General features: G+C 34.6%; 2 non-coding genes and 1 pseudogene across 2 annotated transcripts; all 3 read right to left on the minus strand.

Annotated features, from left to right (window-relative positions):
- Positions 1-5,043: 5,043 nt before the first annotated feature.
- On the minus strand, positions 5,044-9,568 carry LOC127011963 (large subunit ribosomal RNA; annotated as a pseudogene).
- Positions 9,569-9,970: 402 nt separating this feature from the next.
- Positions 9,971-10,149, minus strand: LOC127012030 (5.8S ribosomal RNA). The gene has a single exon (XR_007765453.1). It is a non-coding gene; the product is annotated as a 5.8S ribosomal RNA (ribosomal RNA).
- A 1,467-nt stretch (positions 10,150-11,616) lies between these two features.
- Positions 11,617-13,611, minus strand: LOC122817957 (small subunit ribosomal RNA). The gene has a single exon (XR_006367499.2). It is a non-coding gene; the product is annotated as a small subunit ribosomal RNA (ribosomal RNA).
- Between the last annotated feature and the right edge of the window lie 8,551 nt (positions 13,612-22,162).

Here is a 22,162-nt window from a genome sequence, read left to right on the forward strand (position 1 = left end):
TTGCCACACCACCTATAGTAGTTTTTGGACACGCTGTCTCCCATTCGGGTATATTCAATTTACTTTGCCACTTACCCATATAGTGTTCTCTTATATAATAAGAAAACGCACTTTTATTTTCATTATATGGTTATATTGCCTTCCTCATATTTGCCACACCACCTATAGTAGTTTTTGGACACGCTGTCTCCCATTCGGGTATATTCAATTTACTTTGCCACTCACCCATATAGTGTTCTCTTATATAATAAGAAAACGCACTTTTATTTTCATTATATGGATATATTGCCTTCCTCATATTTGCCACACCACCTATAGTAGTTTTTGGACACGCTGTCTCCCATTCGGGTATATTCAATTCTCTTTGCCACTCACCCTTATAGTATTCTCTTATTTAATAAGAATACTAAAATACTTCTCATATTATAGATGTAATGTATTAACTTCTCAATATCCATACGGTTTATGTATGGTATTGACAAAATCCTATGCATTTGCATAAGATTTATTTTGCCACAATTTATAGTACTAGTGCCGCCCTCACTAGGTATAAATATCTCATTTCGCTAGTAGTGTATGGGCAAATTCTACTAGCTATTCTCATAAATATGTCACTTATATGCCATATCTATACAATTCATGCACTTTTATATGTATATTTGCTATATTATACATTATTATGCCTTATAGGTATTATACCTATAAGCCACATCCATACGATTGCTTAATATAAATATATGTATAATTTTTTATACATATTTTTTTTTTATTTATGTATGGTTTTTTATTCATATCCATATACTGTATTCACTTTTATATGGATATGATTGGCGTTTTATATAGTATTGACAAAATCATAAGTTTGACCAATACGAGGAGAGGTCCGCCAACGACCACCTCCCTATAGGTGTTTTTGGACACGCTGTCTCCCATTCGACTGCTTACTATACTAGGGGCTACCCGCTCCGTATGATATTCTCTCATATAACAAGAGAATGCAAGAAATATTCGTATTTTATGAATATAATCCATTTATTTTTCAATATCCATACGTTTTACTTAGTTTTTTGTACGGTATTGACAAAATCCTATGCATTTGCATAAGATTTATTTTGCCACAATTTATAGTACTAGTGCCGCCCTCACTGGGTATAAATATCTCATTTCGCTAGTAGTGTATGGGGAAATTCTACTAGCTATTCTCATAAATATGTCACTTATATGCCATATCTATACAATTCATGCACTTTTATATGTATATTTGCTATATTATACATTATTATGCCTTATAGGTATTATACCTATAAGCCACATCCATACGATTGCTTAATATAAATATATGTATAATTTTTTATACATATTTTTTTTTTATTTATGTATGGTTTTTTATTCATATCCATATACTGTATTCAATTTTATATGGATATGATTGGCGTTTTATATAGTATTGACAAAATCATAAGTTTGACCAATACGAGGAGAGGTCCGCCAACGACCACCTCCCTATAGGTGTTTTTGGACACGCTGTCTCCCATTCGACTGCTTACTATACTAGGGGCTACCCGCTCCGTATGATATTCTCTCATATAACAAGAGAATGCAAGAAATATTCGTATTTTATGAATATAATCCATTTATTTTTCAATATCCATACGTTTTACTTAGTTTTTTGTACGGTATTGACAAAATCCTATGCATTTGCATAAGATTTATTTTGCCACAATTTATAGTACTAGTGCCGCCCTCACTAGGTATAAATATCTCATTTCGCTAGTAGTGTATGGGGAAATTCTACTAGCTATTCTCATAAATGCCTTCTTTATGCCATATCTATACAATTTATGCACTTTTATATGTATATTTGCTAATATTATACATTATTATGCCTTATAGGTATTATACCTATAAGCCATATACATACGATTTCATTTTTTTATTTATATATGGTTTTGTATTTATAACCATATACCGTATTTACTTTTATAAGGATATGATTGGCGTTTTATATAGTATTGACAAAATTATAAGTTTGACAAACACTTTTTTAAGTCTTTTAGTTAAAATTGTCATTTTTAATTGACTATCTAAACACTAGATATATTTGCACATGGAGAAAAGAGTATAAAAATTGGTCGCGTCACTAATAATATCGCGATACATTTTTACTACCATCAAAATACCACATACGTTTATATGTCCTCTTTATTTAATTTGGTTTCTAAACCTCAGGAATAGTTTTAATTATATGTGCGCTCTAAGTTGAATGAATTTCTTGAATCTCTTTACTTGAATTTCTAAGACTTAAAAATATTTATAAATAGATGTCCTATTGCATAATATTTTTTTATCGCTTCACTTATAAAATAACGATCCTGCCTTTCTACCTTTGAATAAACATTCATATAAACATGGAGAAAAAAACGTTCGCGTCACTAACAGTATGTGACGATAAAATTTTGCTAACATTAAAAGGAACATATTTTTATATGTCAACTCTTAGTTGAATTGGTCTATTGCTTAAGATATATATTTTTATATTATATGTTTGCCAATCTTCGCGTCACTAAAAAGATGACGATTCATATTGTTATTATTAGATGGTCGAGTTGTACTTATATTGATATGTTAATCAAATTGGTCTCTTACTTGAAAATCTAGACCTTAGGAATATTTTTATATTATATGTTTGCCAATCTTCGCGTCACTAATAAGATGACGATTCATATTGTTATTATTAGATGGTCGAGTTGTACTTATATTGATATGTTAATCAAATTGGTCTCTTACTTGAAAATCTAGACCTTAGGAATATTTGTATATTATAAGTTTGCCAATCTTCGCGTCAGTAATAAGATGACGATTCATATTGTTATTATTAGATGGTCGAGTTGTACTTATATTGATATGTTAATCAAATTGGTCTCTTACTTGAAAATCTAGACCTTAGGAATATTTTTATATTATATGTTTGCCAATCTTCGCGTCACTAATAAGATGACGATTCATATTGTTATTATTAGATGGTCGAGTTGTACTTATATTGATATGTTAATCAAATTGGTCTCTTACTTGAAAATCTAGACCTTAGGAATATTTTTATATTATATGTTTGCCAATCTTCGCGTCACTAATAAGATGACGATTCATATTGTTATTATTAGATGGTCGAGTTGTACTTATATTGATATGTTAATCAAATTGGTCTCTTACTTGAAAATCTAGACCTTAGGAATATTTTTATATTATATGTTTGCCAATCTTCGCGTCACTAATAAGATGACGATTCATATTGTTATTATTAGATGGTCGAGTTGTACTTATATTGATATGTTAATCAAATTGGTCTCTTACTTGAAAATCTAGACCTTAGGAATATTTTTATATTATATGTTTGCCAATCTTCGCGTCACTAATAAGATGACGATTCATATTGTTATTATTAGACGGTCGAGTTGTACTTATATTGATATGTTAATCAAATTGGTCTCTTACTTGAAAATCTAGACCTTAGGAATATTTTTATATTATATGTTTGCCAATCTTCGCGTCACTAATAAGATGACGATTCATATTATTATTAGATGGTCGAGTTGTACTTATATTGATATGTTAATCAAATTGGTCTCTTACTTGAAAATCTAGACCTTAGGAATATTTTTATATTATATGTTTGCCAATCTTCGCGTCACTAATAAGATGACGATTCATATTGTTATTATTAGATGGTCGAGTTGTACTTATATTGATATGTTAATCAAATTGGTCTCTTACTTGAAAATCTAGACCTTAGGAATATTTTTTTATTATATGTTTGCCAATCTTCGCGTCACTAATAAGATGACGATTCATATTGTTATTATTAGATGGTCGAGTTGTACTTATATTGATATGTTAATCAAATTGGTCTCTTACTTGAAAATCTAGACCTTAGGAATATTTTTATATTATATGTTTGCTAATCTTCGCGTCACTAATAAGATGACGATTCATATTGTTATTATTAGATGGTCGAGTTGTACTTATATTGATATGTTAATCAAATTGGTCTCTTACTTGAAAATCTAGACCTTAGGAATATTTTTATATTATATGTTTGCCAATCTTCGCGTCACTAATAAGATGACGATTCATATTGTTATTATTAGATGGTCGAGTTGTACTTATATTGATATGTTAATCAAATTGGTCTCTTACTTGAAAATCTAGACCTTAGGAATATTTTTATATTATATGTTTGCCAATCTTCGCGTCACTAATAAGATGACGATTCATATTGTTATTATTAGACGGTCGAGTTGTACTTATATTGATATGTTAATCAAATTGGTCTCTTACTTGAAAATCTAGACCTTAGGAATATTTTTATATTATATGTTTGCCAATCTTCGCGTCACTAATAAGATGACGATTCATATTATTATTAGATGGTCGAGTTGTACTTATATTGATATGTTAATCAAATTGGTCTCTTACTTGAAAATCTAGACCTTAGGAATATTTTTATATTATATGTTTGCCAATCTTCGCGTCACTAATAAGATGACGATTCATATTGTTATTATTAGATGGTCGAGTTGTACTTATATTGATATGTTAATCAAATTGGTCTCTTACTTGAAAATCTAGACCTTAGGAATATTTTTATATTATATGTTTGCCAATCTTCGCGTCACTAATAAGATGACGATTCATATTGTTATTATTAGATGGTCGAGTTGTACTTATATTGATATGTTAATCAAATTGGTCTCTTACTTGAAAATCTAGACCTTAGGAATATTTTTATATTATATGTTTGCTAATCTTCGCGTCACTAATAAGATGACGATTCATATTGTTATTATTAGATGGTCGAGTTGTACTTATATTGATATGTTAATCAAATTGGTCTCTTACTTGAAAATCTAGACCTTAGGAATGTAATATATAAAGGATTAAAAATTCGCCACAAAGCCAAGCAAACAATCAATGCATACAAATAGATTGTTGGTTGAACTTTATATAAGAAGTTCAACACAACAAATAAATTATGCAATTTTATTATCGAATCATCAAGCAAAGGATAAGCTTCAGTGGATCGCAGTATGGCAGCTGCTCAACCACTTACAACACCTTGCCTGTTACAAAAGTCGTTTACAATTGATTCTAGGCTTTGTCATTGTATTAAATAATGCTTTTATATGTAACTAGCGCGGCATCAGGTGATCAAAGATCCTCCCAATTTACTATGTTACAAATTACATTGGCATCACATCCATTGTCGTTTAAAAAGTAAATTATAAACTTTAAATGGTTTAGAAGCCATACAATGCAAATTGCCCCTTATTTATCATTGCAGTCCAGCACGGATACGACCTTAGAGGCGTTCAGGCATAATCCAACGGACGTAGCGTCATACCACTGTTCGCTCGAACAAGTATTGTGCCATTGGTCCGTACCTGCGGTTCCTCTCGTACTACGCAGGAATGCTGTCGCAACAACGTTTTGTCATTAGTAGGGTAAAACTAACCTGTCTCACGACGGTCTAAACCCAGCTCACGTTCCCTTGCATGGGTGAACAATCCAACGCTTGGTGAATTTTGCTTCACAATGATAGGAAGAGCCGACATCGAAGGATCAAAAAGCGACGTCGCTATGAACGCTTGGCCGCCACAAGCCAGTTATCCCTATGGTAACTTTTCTGACACCTCTTGTTAAAAACTCTTTAAACCAAAAGGATCGATAGGCCGAGCTTTTGCTGTCCCTGTGTGTACTGAACACCGAGATCAAGTCAGCATTTGCCCTTTTGCTGTATGTGTGGTTTCTGTCCGCACTGAGCTGGCCTTGGGACACCTCCGTTATTATTTGAGAGATGTACCGCCCCAGTCAAACTCCCTACCTGGCAATGTCCTTGAATTGGATCATACCTGAGTAATTGGAGTTATACCAAATTTTCAAATCAAAAATACATAAATGCACCGATTTATTAAAGAATTTGTTTGCGATTATATAACAAACTCGTGATACTTTGATCAAGAAGCTTGCATCAAAACCCAATACCATAAGATATAATAAATATATCCGTATAATGGCTAGGAAATGATACACGTTCCATTTAATCAAGTAAGTAAGGAAACAATAAGAGTAGTGGTATTTCATTGGCGATACCAAACCGAGGTCTAATATCTCCCACTTATTCTACACCTCTTATGTCTCTTTACACTGCCAGATTAGAGTCAAGCTCAAAAGGGTCTTCTTTCCCCGCTAATTATTCCAAGCCCGTTCCCTTGGCTGTGGTTTCGCTAGATAGTAGATAGGGACAGTGGGAATCGGATCCCTCCGAACTTATTTAACGTGGCGTGTTCCACACTAAAGGGATTACAACCACGGCACTCACATATGCCCACTTTGGAGCATATAGTGCAGCGGGTCTAGGTTAAGCGCCAGACCAACGCCCCGGACTAGAAGCTATAGCTATGTACATAGCAACCACCCCAGTAGCAATTTAAGTACTTGCTTGTCGGGCAAGCACTTCCCCTTGCGTTGGGGCGAGATCTATCTAAAATCTCTACTGTTCTTTGGGTCGCAGCACCCGAGTTGTATAAACGAAACATCCACGTCGAGCCCGGGGACTCTACCCGCGATATAGGTGTCAACCACAGCCACCACGAAACTCCCACAAGGGGGCCGACCTCAATGAGCAGCCTTGGATAACTGCTCAACCCGTGGTACCGAAAATTACAGGCTCGGTGGGCCTCACCCCTTCAGCTCCGACAAGCTCGGATGGGGCAACCATGTCATATTAGTCGCCTCCTACGACAAGCAATGACAGACTGTGGCAGTATTCTTCGCTGCTACCACACGGCAGGGATGAGGACTAAGAGTCTCGTTAATCCATTCATGCGCGTCACTAATTAGATGACGAGGCATTTGGCTACCTTAAGAGAGTCATAGTTACTCCCGCCGTTGACCCGCGCTTACTTGAATTTCTTCACTTTGACATTCAGAGCACTGGGCAGAAATCACATTGTGTCAACACCCGCTAGGGCCATCACAATGCTTTGTTTTAATTAGACAGTCGGATTCCCCAAGTCCGTGCCAGTTCTGAATTGATTGTTAATTGATAATCGTTATAATTAATAAGAACTAATTGGTTTAACCCAATTAGTATTCTTAAAAATTTTAGCAAGAAAGTTCCACAATTGGCTACGTAACTAAACTATCCGGGGAACAAGTAACTAACATAAATGCTAGAAACTCTATTTACCCAGAACGAGCACATAAACCATGTTATTGTTTCCCAATCAAGCCCGACTATCTCAATCTTCAGAGCCAATCCTTATCCCGAAGTTACGGATCTAATTTGCCGACTTCCCTTACCTACATTATTCTATCGACTAGAGACTCTTCACCTTGGAGACCAGCTGCGGATATTGGTACGGCCTGTTGAGAAGTTTGCGTGTCCCCACCATAAATTTTCAAGGTCCGAGGAGAAAATATCGACACAACAGTATATGTCATGCTCTTCTAGCCCATCTACCATATCTCTCTGCGAAAGACTTCCATGGTAGTACGGCTATAAAACAGAAAAGAAAACTCTTCCGATATCTCTCGACGGCTTCTTTATGGTCGTTCCTGTTGCCAGGATGAGCACGAGGCCCATATTTAATAACAAACGGATACTCAACAGGTTACGGAATTGGAACCGTATTCCCTTTCGTTCAAAATTATTCAAGTATATTAATTTAGCTAGATTTTATATAATATATATATTTGTTTGGCATTTGTATTTTACTTGAAAATTTTCGGCTTTCGCCTTGAACTTAGGACCGACTAACTCGTGATCAACCACTGTTCACACGAAACCCTTCTCCACTTCAGTCCTCCAAGGTCTCATTCGATTATTTGCTACTACCACCAAGATCTGTACCAATGGCAGCTCCATGCAGGCTTACGCCAAACACTTCTACGCATACCATTGTACCTTCCTACTCACTAAAGTTTCAAAATTTATATTACAAGTAATAAAATCATCTACTTTAGCGGTAATGTATAGGTATACAACTTAAGCGCCATCCATTTTAAGGGCTAGTTGCTTCGGCAGGTGAGTTGTTACACACTCCTTAGCGGATTTCGACTTCCATGATCACCGTCCTGCTGTTACAAGCAACCAACGCCTTTCATGGTATCTGCATGAGTTGTTAATTTGGGCACCGTAACATTACGTTTGGTTCATCCCACAGCGCCAGTTCTGCTTACCAAAAGTGGCCCACTGGGCACATTATATCATAACCTTGAACTTCATATCAAGAAAGTTAAGGTTCTTACCCATTTAAAGTTTGAGAATAGGTTAAGATCGTTTCGACCCTAAGGCCTCTAATCATTCGCTTTACCAGATAAGATTATTTTATATAATATTAAAATGCACCAGCTATCCTGAGGGAAACTTCGGAAGGAACCAGCTACTAGATGGTTCGATTGGTCTTTCGCCCCTATACTCAATTCTGACAATCGATTTGCACGTCAGAACTGTTTCGGTCTTCCATCAGGGTTTCCCCTGACTTCAACCTGATCAAGTATAGTTCACCATCTTTCGGGTCACAGCATATATGCTCAAGGTACGTTCCAGTTAGAGGCATAAATAATATAAATATCATTATACATAACTATATAGAACGCCCCGGGATTGTGTTAATTAGCTATAAATAGTTAAAAAACTAATCCCATTATTAGTCAAGTTAATTACGCTATTAGGTTTATATCCCAATAACTTGCACATATGTTAGACTCCTTGGTCCGTGTTTCAAGACGGGTCCCGAAGGTATCCTGAATCTTTCGCATTGTTAATCCTACAAGTGCATATAATAAACACAAAAATCAATGATAATTATGCCATTATATAATTCCGAAAAATTAACGCACTGTATTCATATAAATCTATCAGCACTTTATCAAATTAATAACATTTATTCTGTGTTAAAATGCAAGCAAATTAATTTGAATAAACTATAAGTTATATTTTATGATAAATTTGGTATGCTAATAGATTACAATGTCCTTATATGGAAAAAATGCACACTATTATCATAATATTGTTTAAATATTACAATTCTAATGATGAATTTTCCATAACGGATATTCAGGTTCATCGGGCTTAACCTCTAAGCAGTTTCACGTACTGTTTAACTCTCTATTCAGAGTTCTTTTCAACTTTCCCTCACGGTACTTGTTTACTATCGGTCTCATGGTTATATTTAGTTTTAGATGGAGTTTACCACCCACTTAGTGCTGCACTATCAAGCAACACGACTCTTTGGAAACATCATCTAGTAATCATTAACGTTATACGGGCCTGGCACCCTCTATGGGTAAATGGCCTCATTTAAGAAGGACTTAAATCGTTAATTTCTCATACTAGAATATTGACGCTCCATACACTGCATCTCACATTTGCCATATAGACAAAGTGACTTAGTGCTGAACTGATTTCTTTTCGCTCGCCGCTACTAAGAAAATCCTTGTTAGTTTCTTTTCCTCCCCTAATTAATATGCTTAAATTCAGGGGGTAGTCCCATATGAGTTGAGGTTGTGTATAACTTTTATATGCAATTAATTCTTTATATATAATGATAAAACATTTTATTAAATTCGTTATATTAATAATATCTGTATATAAATGGCATTTGTTTGATTTAACGAATCAACGAAGAACAATAATATTGTCAACGGTTTTCTATTTTCTAATCATTAATAAGAGACAATTCTAGATAAATTTTTATGCTAGACATTTCTCAGTATCATTTGATTGAAAAAGAAAATATTTCTCTTCGTTTTTCACATTCAAATTATTTACTAATGTGAGATAATGTTTTTCATATATTTTTTAATATTATGAATAAAATAATTAAATTATTATTATCCAATAATATACCATATGCTTATAAAATTTCATTATAAAATTTGTATAAGCAACTTAATTAGCATAGTCTTACAACCCTCAACCATATGTAGTCCAAGCAGCACTATAAAATTAATTAAAGTACATAACAGCATGGACTGCGATATGCGTTCAAAATGTCGATGTTCATGTGTCCTGCAGTTCACACGATGACGCACAGTTTGCTGCGTTCTTCATCGACCCATGAGCCGAGTGATCCACCGCTTAGAGTTTTATAAATTTGTTTCTTAATTTTGTCAAATATGTTTTTATTGAAAGAAATTAAAAATACACCATTTTACTGGCATATATCAATTCCTTCAATAAATTTATTTTTATACCTAAAACGAATGCTGCGAAATGTCTTAGTTTTATATAACCAATATATATCAAAGTATTTCTTTTTAAATTGCATTTATTGTAAATAAATATATATATATATATATTAATACTTTTTTAGCGATATAAATTGAAATTTATATAAAACATTAACCTGTATAAAACCAGGTACAACATTGTACATTTTAGGTTGTTGCATTATCCAATGTATGCGCATAACTGAGATGAACAATACATATCGCAACGCGTGTATATTATGGTCCATATACACACAGTATTTTAATTGTGTTTATATACAATAATAATTTAATATTATTATTTTAATAATTCGATTTGCTTGTTCGAATTTTTATTTGTTTGTTTTGGCTGCTTATTATTTCTCTCATATGTATTAAATACAATATATAATTTTAATATTTGCATTATTTCGATTTGCTTGTTCGAAATTTCATTTGATCTATATTAGATCATATACATTTTGGCAATTCATATTTTATTTGTATTACTATAATGTATTTATTATAATATAAACAAATATTTTATTAACGGTAAGGATATACAATAATAATTTAATATTATTATTTTAATAATTCGATTTGCTTGTTCGAATTTTTATTTGTTTGCTTTGGCTGCTTATTATTTCTCTCATATGTATTAAATACAATATATAATTTTAATATTTGCATTATTTCGATTTGCTTGTTCGAAATTTTATTTGATCTATATTAGATCTCATATACATTTTGGCAATTCATATTTTATTTGTATTATTATAATGTATTTATTATAATATAAACAAATATTTTATTAACGGTAAGGATATACAATAATAATTTAATATTATTATTTTAATAATTCGATTTGCTTGTTCGAATTTTTATTTGTTTGCTTTGGCTGCTTATTAATTTCTCTCATATGTATTAAATACAATATATAATTTTAATATTTGCATTATTTCGATTTGCTTGTTCGAAATTTCATTTGATCTATATTAGATCATATACATTTTGGCAATTCATATTTTATTTGTATTACTATAATGTATTTATTATAATATAAACAAATATTTTATTAACGGTAAGGATATACAATAATAATTTAATATTATTATTTTAATAATTCGATTTGCTTGTTCGAATTTTTATTTGTTTGCTTTGGCTGCTTATTAATTTCTCTCATATGTATTAAATACAATATATAATTTTAATATTTGCATTATTTCGATTTGCTTGTTCGAAATTTCATTTGATCTATAATAGATCTCATATACATTTTGGCAATTCATATTTTATTTGTAATACTATAATGTATTTATTATAATATAAACAAATATTTTATTAACGGTAAGGATATTAAAACATTAATGATCCTTCCGCAGGTTCACCTACGGAAACCTTGTTACGACTTTTACTTCCTCTAAATAATCAAGTTCGGTCAACTTTTGCGAAACAACCGTAACACGCAAGGCGTCACAGTGATCACGTCCGGAGACCTCACTAAATAATTCAATCGGTAGTAGCGACGGGCGGTGTGTACAAAGGGCAGGGACGTAATCAATGCGAGTTAATGACTCACACTTACTGGGAATTCCAAGTTCATGTGAACAGTTTCAGTTCACAATCCCAAGCATGAAAGTGGTTCAGCGGTTTACCCGGACCTCTCGGTCTAGGAAATACACGTTGATACTTTCATTGTAGCGCGCGTGCAGCCCAGGACATCTAAGGGCATCACAGACCTGTTATTGCTCAATCTCATTATTGCTAGACGCAATTTGTCCATTTAAGAAGCTAGTGTCCTTATAATGGGACAAACCAACAGGTACGGCTCCACTTATATAAACACATTCAAACACAATAAACATTTTACTGCCACCATGAATGAAGGCTATATAAGCTTCAACACCATAATCCTGAAGATATCTATTTAATATATTTGAGTCTCGTTCGTTATCGGAATTAACCAGACAAATCACTCCACGAACTAAGAACGGCCATGCACCACCACCCATAGATTCGAGAAAGAGCTATCAATCTGTCTTACACACTTATGTTCGGACCTGGTAAGTTTTCCCGTGTTGAGTCAAATTAAGCCGCAGGCTCCACTCCTGGTGGTGCCCTTCCGTCAATTCCTTTAAGTTTCAGCTTTGCAACCATACTTCCCCCGGAGCCCAAAAGCTTTGGTTTCCCGGGAAGCGACTGAGAGAGCCATAAAAGTAGCTACACCCAATTGCTAGCTGGCATCGTTTATGGTTAGAACTAGGGCGGTATCTGATCGCCTTCGAACCTCTAACTTTCGTTCTTGATTAATGAAAACATCTTTGGCAAATGCTTTCGCTTAAGTTAGTCTTACGACGGTCCAAGAATTTCACCTCTCGCGTCGTAATACTAATGCCCCCAAACTGCTTCTATTAATCATTACCTCTTGATCTGAAAACCAATGAAAGCAGAACAGAGGTCTTATTTCATTATCCCATGCACAGAATGTTCAGGCATTTGAAGCCTGCTTTAAGCACTCTAATTTGTTCAAAGTAATTGTACCGGCCCACAATAACACTCGTTTAAGAGCACTAATGCAGGTTTTTAAATAGGAGGAACATATGAAAAAATACAAGTATCTAAGCACATGTAAGAACTCCACCGGTAATACGCTTACATACATAAAGGTATAGTACTAACCACAATTGTAAGTTGTACTACCCGTATGAAGCACAAGTTCAACTACGAACGTTTTAACCGCAACAACTTTAATATACGCTATTGGAGCTGGAATTACCGCGGCTGCTGGCACCAGACTTGCCCTCCAATTGGTCCTTGTTAAAGGATTTAAAGTGTACTCATTCCAATTACAGGGCCTCGGATATGAGTCCTGTATTGTTATTTTTCGTCACTACCTCCCCGAGCTGGGAGTGGGTAATTTACGCGCCTGCTGCCTTCCTTAGATGTGGTAGCCGTTTCTCAGGCTCCCTCTCCGGAATCGAACCCTGATTCCCCGTTACCCGTTGCAACCATGGTAGTCCTAGATACTACCATCAAAAGTTGATAGGGCAGACATTTGAAAGATCTATCGTCGGTACAAGACCATACGATCTGCATGTTATCTAGAGTTCAACCAATATAACGATCTTGCGATCGCTTGGTTTTAGCCTAATAAAAGCACATGTTCCATAAGGTTCATGTTTTAATTGCATGTATTAGCTCTAGAATTACCACAGTTATCCAAGTAACTGTTAACGATCTAAGGAACCATAACTGATATAATGAGCCTTTTGCGGTTTCACTTTTAATTCGTGTGTACTTAGACATGCATGGCTTAATCTTTGAGACAAGCATATAACTACTGGCAGGATCAACCAGAATAATGTTTTTATTCATATTTCATTCATATTTTTTGAATAGAAATTAGCAATATATATGTTGTTATAGATTTTATTTCTATCGAATACGGCCATTTTTATATAGCATTCGTATACGTTTGTTTTCCAATTTATACTTGTTTCGCCACTAATAATAACAAGTTTTTATTGATGTCAAAAAGAATCATATTCTTTATAAACACAATATTTATTTTTCATATATTTTCTTTATATATGCACATTTCATTCTAAAATATCATTTTTGTTTGACATACATAATATATTGTATCCACACATGTACAATTTTTGTTTAACCAATATAAGATATTGAGTTAATCATTTGTATTTTGACGATAAATTTAAAATTTATCTATATATATCCATATAAGTCTCTGGTAATATATAAAATAGAACCGAGTGTATATATATAATTATTACTACTATATTTATTTCTTAAATAATATATACTTATATTATTTATATATATACTCTTTATTATATATTATATAATTTCTTAAATAACTCTCTTAATAGCTATTTTTTATTATCAACAATATAAGTTGATATTAATATTGAAAATGTATTCATAATTACATTTTTATATTTCTTTGGTAGACTTTTATGTACTATTATTATTTAATAATACACATATAATATAAATCATGTTAGCCTACCTCCTAAAATTAGCGATAAAATTCGGAAACAATTTGTTATTCTATGTACAATAGAAACTTGGCCTTTGGGCTTAAAATATTAACCGCGGAGCCAAGTCTCGTATTCAAATAAATGAATAAAGAAACAAATTTGACGGATAATATCTTCTCTACTGACATATGTCAATAGCAGACGGCCGGCCCATTGACCATCCTATAGTAGTTTTTGGACACGCTGTCTCCCATTCGGGTATATTCAATTTACTTTGCCACTCACCCATATAGTGTTCTCTTATATAATAAGACAACGCACTTTTATATTCATTATATGGATATATTGCCTTCCTCATATTTGCCACACCACCTATAGTAGTTTTTGGACACGCTGTCTCCCATTCGGGTATATTCAATTTACTTTGCCACTCACCCATATAGTGTTCTCTTATATAATAAGAAAACGCACTTTTATTTTCATTATATGGATATATTGCCTTCCTCATATTTGCCACACCACCTATAGTAGTTTTTGGACACGCTGTCTCCCATTCGGGTATATTCAATTTACTTTGCCACTCACCCATATAGTGTTCTCTTATATAATAAGAAAACGCACTTTTATTTTCATTATATGGATATATTGCCTTCCTCATATTTGCCACACCACCTATAGTAGTTTTTGGACACGCTGTCTCCCATTCGGGTATATTCAATTCTCTTTGCCACTCACCCTTATAGTATTCTCTTATTTAATAAGAATACTAAAATACTTCTCATATTATAGATGTAATCTATTAACTTCTCAATATCCATACGGTTTATGTATGGTATTGACAAAATCCTATGCATTTGCATAAGATTTATTTTGCCACAATTTATAGTACTAGTGCCGCCCTCACTAGGTATAAATATCTCATTTCGCTAGTAGTGTATGGGGAAATTCTACTAGCTATTCTCATAAAAATGTCACTTATATGCCATATCTATACAATTCATGCACTTTTATATGTATATTTGCTATATTATACATTATTATGCCTTATAGGTATTATACCTATAAGCCACATCCATACGATTGCTTAATATAAATATATGTATAATTTTTTATACATATTTTTTTTTTATTTATGTATGGTTTTTTATTCATATCCATATACTGTATTCAATTTTATATGGATATGATTGGCGTTTTATATAGTATTGACAAAATCATAAGTTTGACCAATACGAGGAGAGGTCCGCCAACGACCACCTCCCTATAGGTGTTTTTGGACACGCTGTCTCCCATTCGACTGCTTACTATACTAGGGGCTACCCGCTCCGTATGATATTCTCTCATATAACAAGAGAATGCAAGAAATATTCGTATTTTATGAATATAATCCATTTATTTTTCAATATCCATACGTTTTACTTAGTTTTTTGTACGGTATTGACAAAATCCTATGCATTTGCATAAGATTTATTTTGCCACAATTTATAGTACTAGTGCCGCCCTCACTAGGTATAAATATCTCATTTCGCTAGTAGTGTATGGGCAAATTCTACTAGCTATTCTCATAAATATGTCACTTATATGCCATATCTATACAATTCATGCACTTTTATATGTATATTTGCTATATTATACATTATTATGCCTTATAGGTATTATACCTATAAGCCACATCCATACGATTGCTTAATATAAATATATGTATAATTTTTTATACATATTTTTTTTTATTTATGTATGGTTTTTTATTCATATCCATATACTGTATTCACTTTTATATGGATATGATTGGCGTTTTATATAGTATTGACAAAATCATAAGTTTGACCAATACGAGGAGAGGTCCGCCAACGACCACCTCCCTATAGGTGTTTTTGGACACGCTGTCTCCCATTCGACTGCTTACTATACTAGGGGCTACCCGCTCCGTATGATATTCTCTCATATAACAAGAGAATGCAAGAAATATTCGTATTTTATGAATATAATCCATTTATTTTTCAATATCCATACGTTTTACTTAGTTTTTTGTACGGTATTGACAAAATCCTATGCATTTGCATAAGATTTATTTTGCCACAATTTATAGTACTAGTGCCGCCCTCACTAGGTATAAATATCTCATTTCGCTAGTAGTGTATGGGGAAATTCTACTAGCTATTCTCATAAATATGTCACTTATATGCCATATCTATACAATTCATGCACTTTTATATGTATATTTGCTATATTATACATTATTATGCCTTATAGGTATTATACCTATAAGCCACATCCATACGATTGCTTAATATAAATATATGTATAATTTTTTATACATATTTTTTTTTTTATTTATGTATGGTTTTTTATTCATATCCATATACTGTATTCACTTTTATATGGATATGATTGGCGTTTTATATAGTATTGACAAAATCATAAGTTTGACCAATACGAGGAGAGGTCCGCCAACGACCACCTCCCTATAGGTGTTTTTGGACACGCTGTCTCCCATTCGACTGCTTACTATACTAGGGGCTGCCCGCTCCGTATGATATTCTCTCGTATAACAAGAGAATGCAAGAAATATTCGTATTTTATGAATATAATCCATTTATTTTTCAATATCCATACGTTTTACTTAGTTTTTTGTACGGTATTGACAAAATCCTATGCATTTGCATAAGATTTATTTTGCCACAATTTATAGTACTAGTGCCGCCCTCACTAGGTATAAATATCTCATTTCGCTAGTAGTGTATGGGCAAATTCTACTAGCTATTCTCATAAATGCCTTCTTTATGCCATATCTATACAATTTATGCACTTTTATATGTATATTTGCTAATATTATACATTATTATGCCTTATAGGTATTATACCTATAAGCCATATACATACGATTTCATTTTTTTATTTATATATGGTTTTGTATTTATAACCATATACCGTATTTACTTTTATAAGGATATGATTGGCGTTTTATATAGTATTGACAAAATTATAAGTTTGACAAACACTTTTTTAAGTCTTTTAGTTAAAATTGTCATTTTTAATTGACTATCTAAACACTAGATATATTTGCACATGGAGCAAAGAGTATAAAAATTGGTCGCGTCACTAATAATATCGCGATACATTTTTACTACCATCAAAATACCACATACGTTTATATGTCCTCTTTATTTAATTTGGTTTCTAAACCTCAGGAATAGTTTTAATTATATGTGCGCTCTAAGTTGAATGAATTTCTTGAATCTCTTTACTTGAATTTCTAAGACTTAAAAATATTTATAAATAGATGTCCTATTGCATAATATTTTTTTATCGCTTCACTTATAAAATAACGATCCTGCCTTTCTACCTTTGAATAAACATTCATATAAACATGGAGAAAAAAACGTTCGCGTCACTAACAGTATGTGACGATAAAATTTTGCTAACATTAAAAGGAACATATTTTTATATGTCAACTCTTAGTTGAATTGGTCTATTGCTTAAGATTCTAGACCTTAGGAATATTTTTATATTATATGTTTGCCAATCTTCGCGTCACTAAAAAGATGACGATTCATATTGTTATTATTAGATGGTCGAGTTGTACTTATATTGATATGTTAATCAAATTGGTCTCTTACTTGAAAATCTAGACCTTAGGAATATTTTTATATTATATGTTTGCCAATCTTCGCGTCACTAATAAGATGACGATTCATATTGTTATTATTAGATGGTCGAGTTGTACTTATATTGATATGTTAATCAAATTGGTCTCTTACTTGAAAATCTAGACCTTAGGAATATTTGTATATTATATGTTTGCCAATCTTCGCGTCAGTAATAAGATGACGATTCATATTGTTATTATTAGATGGTCGAGTTGTACTTATATTGATATGTTAATCAAATTGGTCTCTTACTTGAAAATCTAGACCTTAGGAATATTTTTATATTATATGTTTGCCAATCTTCGCGTCACTAATAAGATGACGATTCATATTGTTATTATTAGATGGTCGAGTTGTACTTATATTGATATCTTAATCAAATTGGTCTCTTACTTGAAAATCTAGACCTTAGGAATATTTTTATATTATATGTTTGCCAATCTTCGCGTCACTAATAAGATGACGATTCATATTGTTATTATTAGATGGTCGAGTTGTACTTATATTGATATGTTAATCAAATTGGTCTCTTACTTGAAAATCTAGACCTTAGGAATATTTTTATATTATATGTTTGCCAATCTTCGCGTCACTAATAAGATGACGATTCATATTGTTATTATTAGACGGTCGAGTTGTACTTATATTGATATGTTAATCAAATTGGTCTCTTACTTGAAAATCTAGACCTTAGGAATATTTTTATATTATATGTTTGCCAATCTTCGCGTCACTAATAAGATGACGATTCATATTATTATTAGATGGTCGAGTTGTACTTATATTGATATGTTAATCAAATTGGTCTCTTACTTGAAAATCTAGACCTTAGGAATATTTTTATATTATATGTTTGCCAATCTTCGCATCACTAATAAGATGACGATTCATATTGTTATTATTAGATGGTCGAGTTGTACTTATATTGATATGTTAATCAAATTGGTCTCTTACTTGAAAATCTAGACCTTAGGAATATTTTTATATTATATGTTTGCCAATCTTCGCGTCACTAATAAGATGACGATTCATATTGTTATTATTAGATGGTCGAGTTGTACTTATATTGATATGTTAATCAAATTGGTCTCTTACTTGAAAATCTAGACCTTAGGAATATTTTTATATTATATGTTTGCCAATCTTCGCGTCACTAATAAGATGACGATTCATATTGTTATTATTAGATGGTCGAGTTGTACTTATATTGATATGTTAATCAAATTGGTCTCTTACTTGAAAATCTAGACCTTAGGAATGTAATATATAAAGGATTAAAAATTCGCCACAAAGCCAAGCAAACAATCAATGCATACAAATAGATTGTTGGTTGAACTTTATATAAGAAGTTCAACACAACAAATAAATTATGCAATTTTATTATCGAATCATCAAGCAAAGGATAAGCTTCAGTGGATCGCAGTATGGCAGCTGCTCAACCACTTACAACACCTTGCCTGTTACAAAAGTCGTTTACAATTGATTCTAGGCTTTGTCATTGTATTAAATAATGCTTTTATATGTAACTAGCGCGGCATCAGGTGATCAAAGATCCTCCCAATTTACTATGTTACAAATTACATTGGCATCACATCCATTGTCGTTTAAAAAGTAAATTATAAACTTTAAATGGTTTAGAAGCCATACAATGCAAATTGCCCCTTATTTATCATTGCAGTCCAGCACGGATACGACCTTAGAGGCGTTCAGGCATAATCCAACGGACGTAGCGTCATACCACTGTTCGCTCGAACAAGTATTGTGCCATTGGTCCGTACCTGCGGTTCCTCTCGTACTACGCAGGAATGCTGTCGCAACAACGTTTTGTCATTAGTAGGGTAAAACTAACCTGTCTCACGACGGTCTAAACCCAGCTCACGTTCCCTTGCATGGGTGAACAATCCAACGCTTGGTGAATTTTGCTTCACAATGATAGGAAGAGCCGACATCGAAGAATCAAAAAGCGACGTCGCTATGAACGCTTGGCCGCCACAAGCCAGTTATCCCTATGGTAACTTTTCTGACACCTCTTGTTAAAAACTCTTTAAACCAAAAGGATCGATAGGCCGAGCTTTTGCTGTCCCTGTGTGTACTGAACACCGAGATCAAGTCAGCATTTGCCCTTTTGCTCTATGTGTGGTTTCTGTCCGCACTGAGCTGGCCTTGGGACACCTCCGTTATTATTTGAGAGATGTACCGCCCCAGTCAAACTCCCTACCTGGCAATGTCCTTGAATTGGATCATACCTGAGTAATTGGAGTTATACCAAATTTTCAAATCAAAAATACATAAATGCACCGTTTTATTAAAGAATTTGTTTGCGATTATATAACAAACTCGTGATACTTTGATCAAGAAGCTTGCATTAAAACCCAATACCATAAGATATAATAAATATATCCGTATAATGGCTAGGAAATGATACACGTTCCATTTAATCAAGTAAGTAAGGAAACAATAAGAGTAGTGGTATTTCATTGGCGATACCAAACCGAGGTCTAATATCTCCCACTTATTCTACACCTCTTATGTCTCCTTACACTGCCAGATTAGAGTCAAGCTCAAAAGGGTCTTCTTTCCCCGCTAATTATTCCAAGCCCGTTCCCTTGGCTGTGGTTTCGCTAGATAGTAGATAGGGACAGGTGTGTCTCGGATCCCTCCGAACTTATTTAACGTGACGTGTTCCGCACTGAAGGGATTACAGCCACGGCATTCTAATATACCCACAAGGGAGTATATAATGCAAGGGTCTGGGTTAAGCGCCAAACCAACGCCCTGGACTAGAAGCTATAGCTATGTACATAGCAACCACCCCAGTAGCAATTTAAGTACTTGCTTGTCGGGCAAGCACTCCCCCATGCATAGGGGCGAGATCTATCTAAAATCTCTACTGTTCTTTGGGTCGCAGCACCCGAGTTGTATTAACGCAACATCCACGTCGAGCCCGGGGACTCTACCCGCGATATAGGTGTCAACCACAGCCACCACGAAACTCCCACTAGGGGGCCGACCTCAATGAGTAGCCTTGGAGAACCACTCAACCCGTGGCACCGAAATTTCAGGCTCGGTGGGCCTCACCCCTTCAGCTCCGACAAGCTCGGATGGGGCAACCATGTCATATTAGTCGCCTCCTACGACAAGCAATGACAAGCTGTGGCAGTATTCTTCGCCGTTGCCACACGGCAAGGGGGTTTTGGGACTATTGTCCCGGCGCCTGCGGTTCATCCCTCGTCGCTTCCATCCTACGCCTCGAGAAGGCTGCATCAGCAAAAGCTCCTAGGAGACGCATCCGTTCTGGGGTCTCGACTACTCCTGCGACGTTCCATCGTTCTTGGACTCGAACAATGCCAAGGGCATCCAAGTCACGCAAATCGCTATAGAGGCGGCACTCACATAGTACGTGAAGCCAGTCCTCACTCTCCTCTCCACATGAGCATGCGGTTGTGGTGCTGAGGGTTCTACCATGGAGGAAAGCGTTGAACGACCCGTGTCCTGTCAGCAAGAATCCGGCTCTTAAGGTGAAGACAAAGTCCTTCCTCTTGTAGACGAACGCTGCCTCTGGGAAAAACTGGCGAGTCACAAAACCGTGAGCCGCTTGGTCCCATCTGAGTTGCCACTCATTTAGCAGACATTCGTCTAGCAGAGCCATCTTGGATTTCCAGTCCAACACAGACAAGTCCTGTCCATAGAGCCAGTCGCTCTCGTCCAGGGGAACGTGCTTTCTGAGCTTAAACTTCACTGCCATCCTGTGAGCATCTAAATCCATTGGAGGAGCACCAGCAAGCACCTGCAGTGCCACCGTGGACACTGTGCGGCATACCGGTAGGCATCCTAATAGGATGGTCCTCTGGCACGAGGTGAGGAGTCTTAAGGACTTGCCCTTGCTCGCCGCCTTGTACCAGACCGAGGCACCGAAGAGTGCACAGGGGACCATGAGTCCGCTGTATATCGTCCTCTTAGCACGGGAGCTGAGCCCCCAATCGACTCGGAGCACCCGTGCTAGCCCTCCGGCAACTCCAGCCAGCCGATCTCTGAGAGCAGAGATATGCGGGAGAAAGCTCATCCGCTCGCCGACTAAGATGCCAAGGTACCGGCATTTGGTGACGTATGGCAGGCTTGCTCCAGCAAACCGTACGGTCGGTCTCCTAGTGTCTGAAAGATTCCCTTTCAGCAACATGATTGCCGTCTTGCTGGTTGACACACTCACTCCAACCTCAGCTCCCCAGGCTCCCACGATGTCCATCAACTGCTCGCCCTTTC

The sequence above is a fragment of the Drosophila biarmipes genome, unplaced genomic scaffold, assembly GCF_025231255.1.
Source record: "Drosophila biarmipes strain raj3 unplaced genomic scaffold, RU_DBia_V1.1 ptg000016l, whole genome shotgun sequence".
In the NCBI taxonomy this organism is placed as follows: domain Eukaryota; kingdom Metazoa; phylum Arthropoda; class Insecta; order Diptera; family Drosophilidae; genus Drosophila; species Drosophila biarmipes.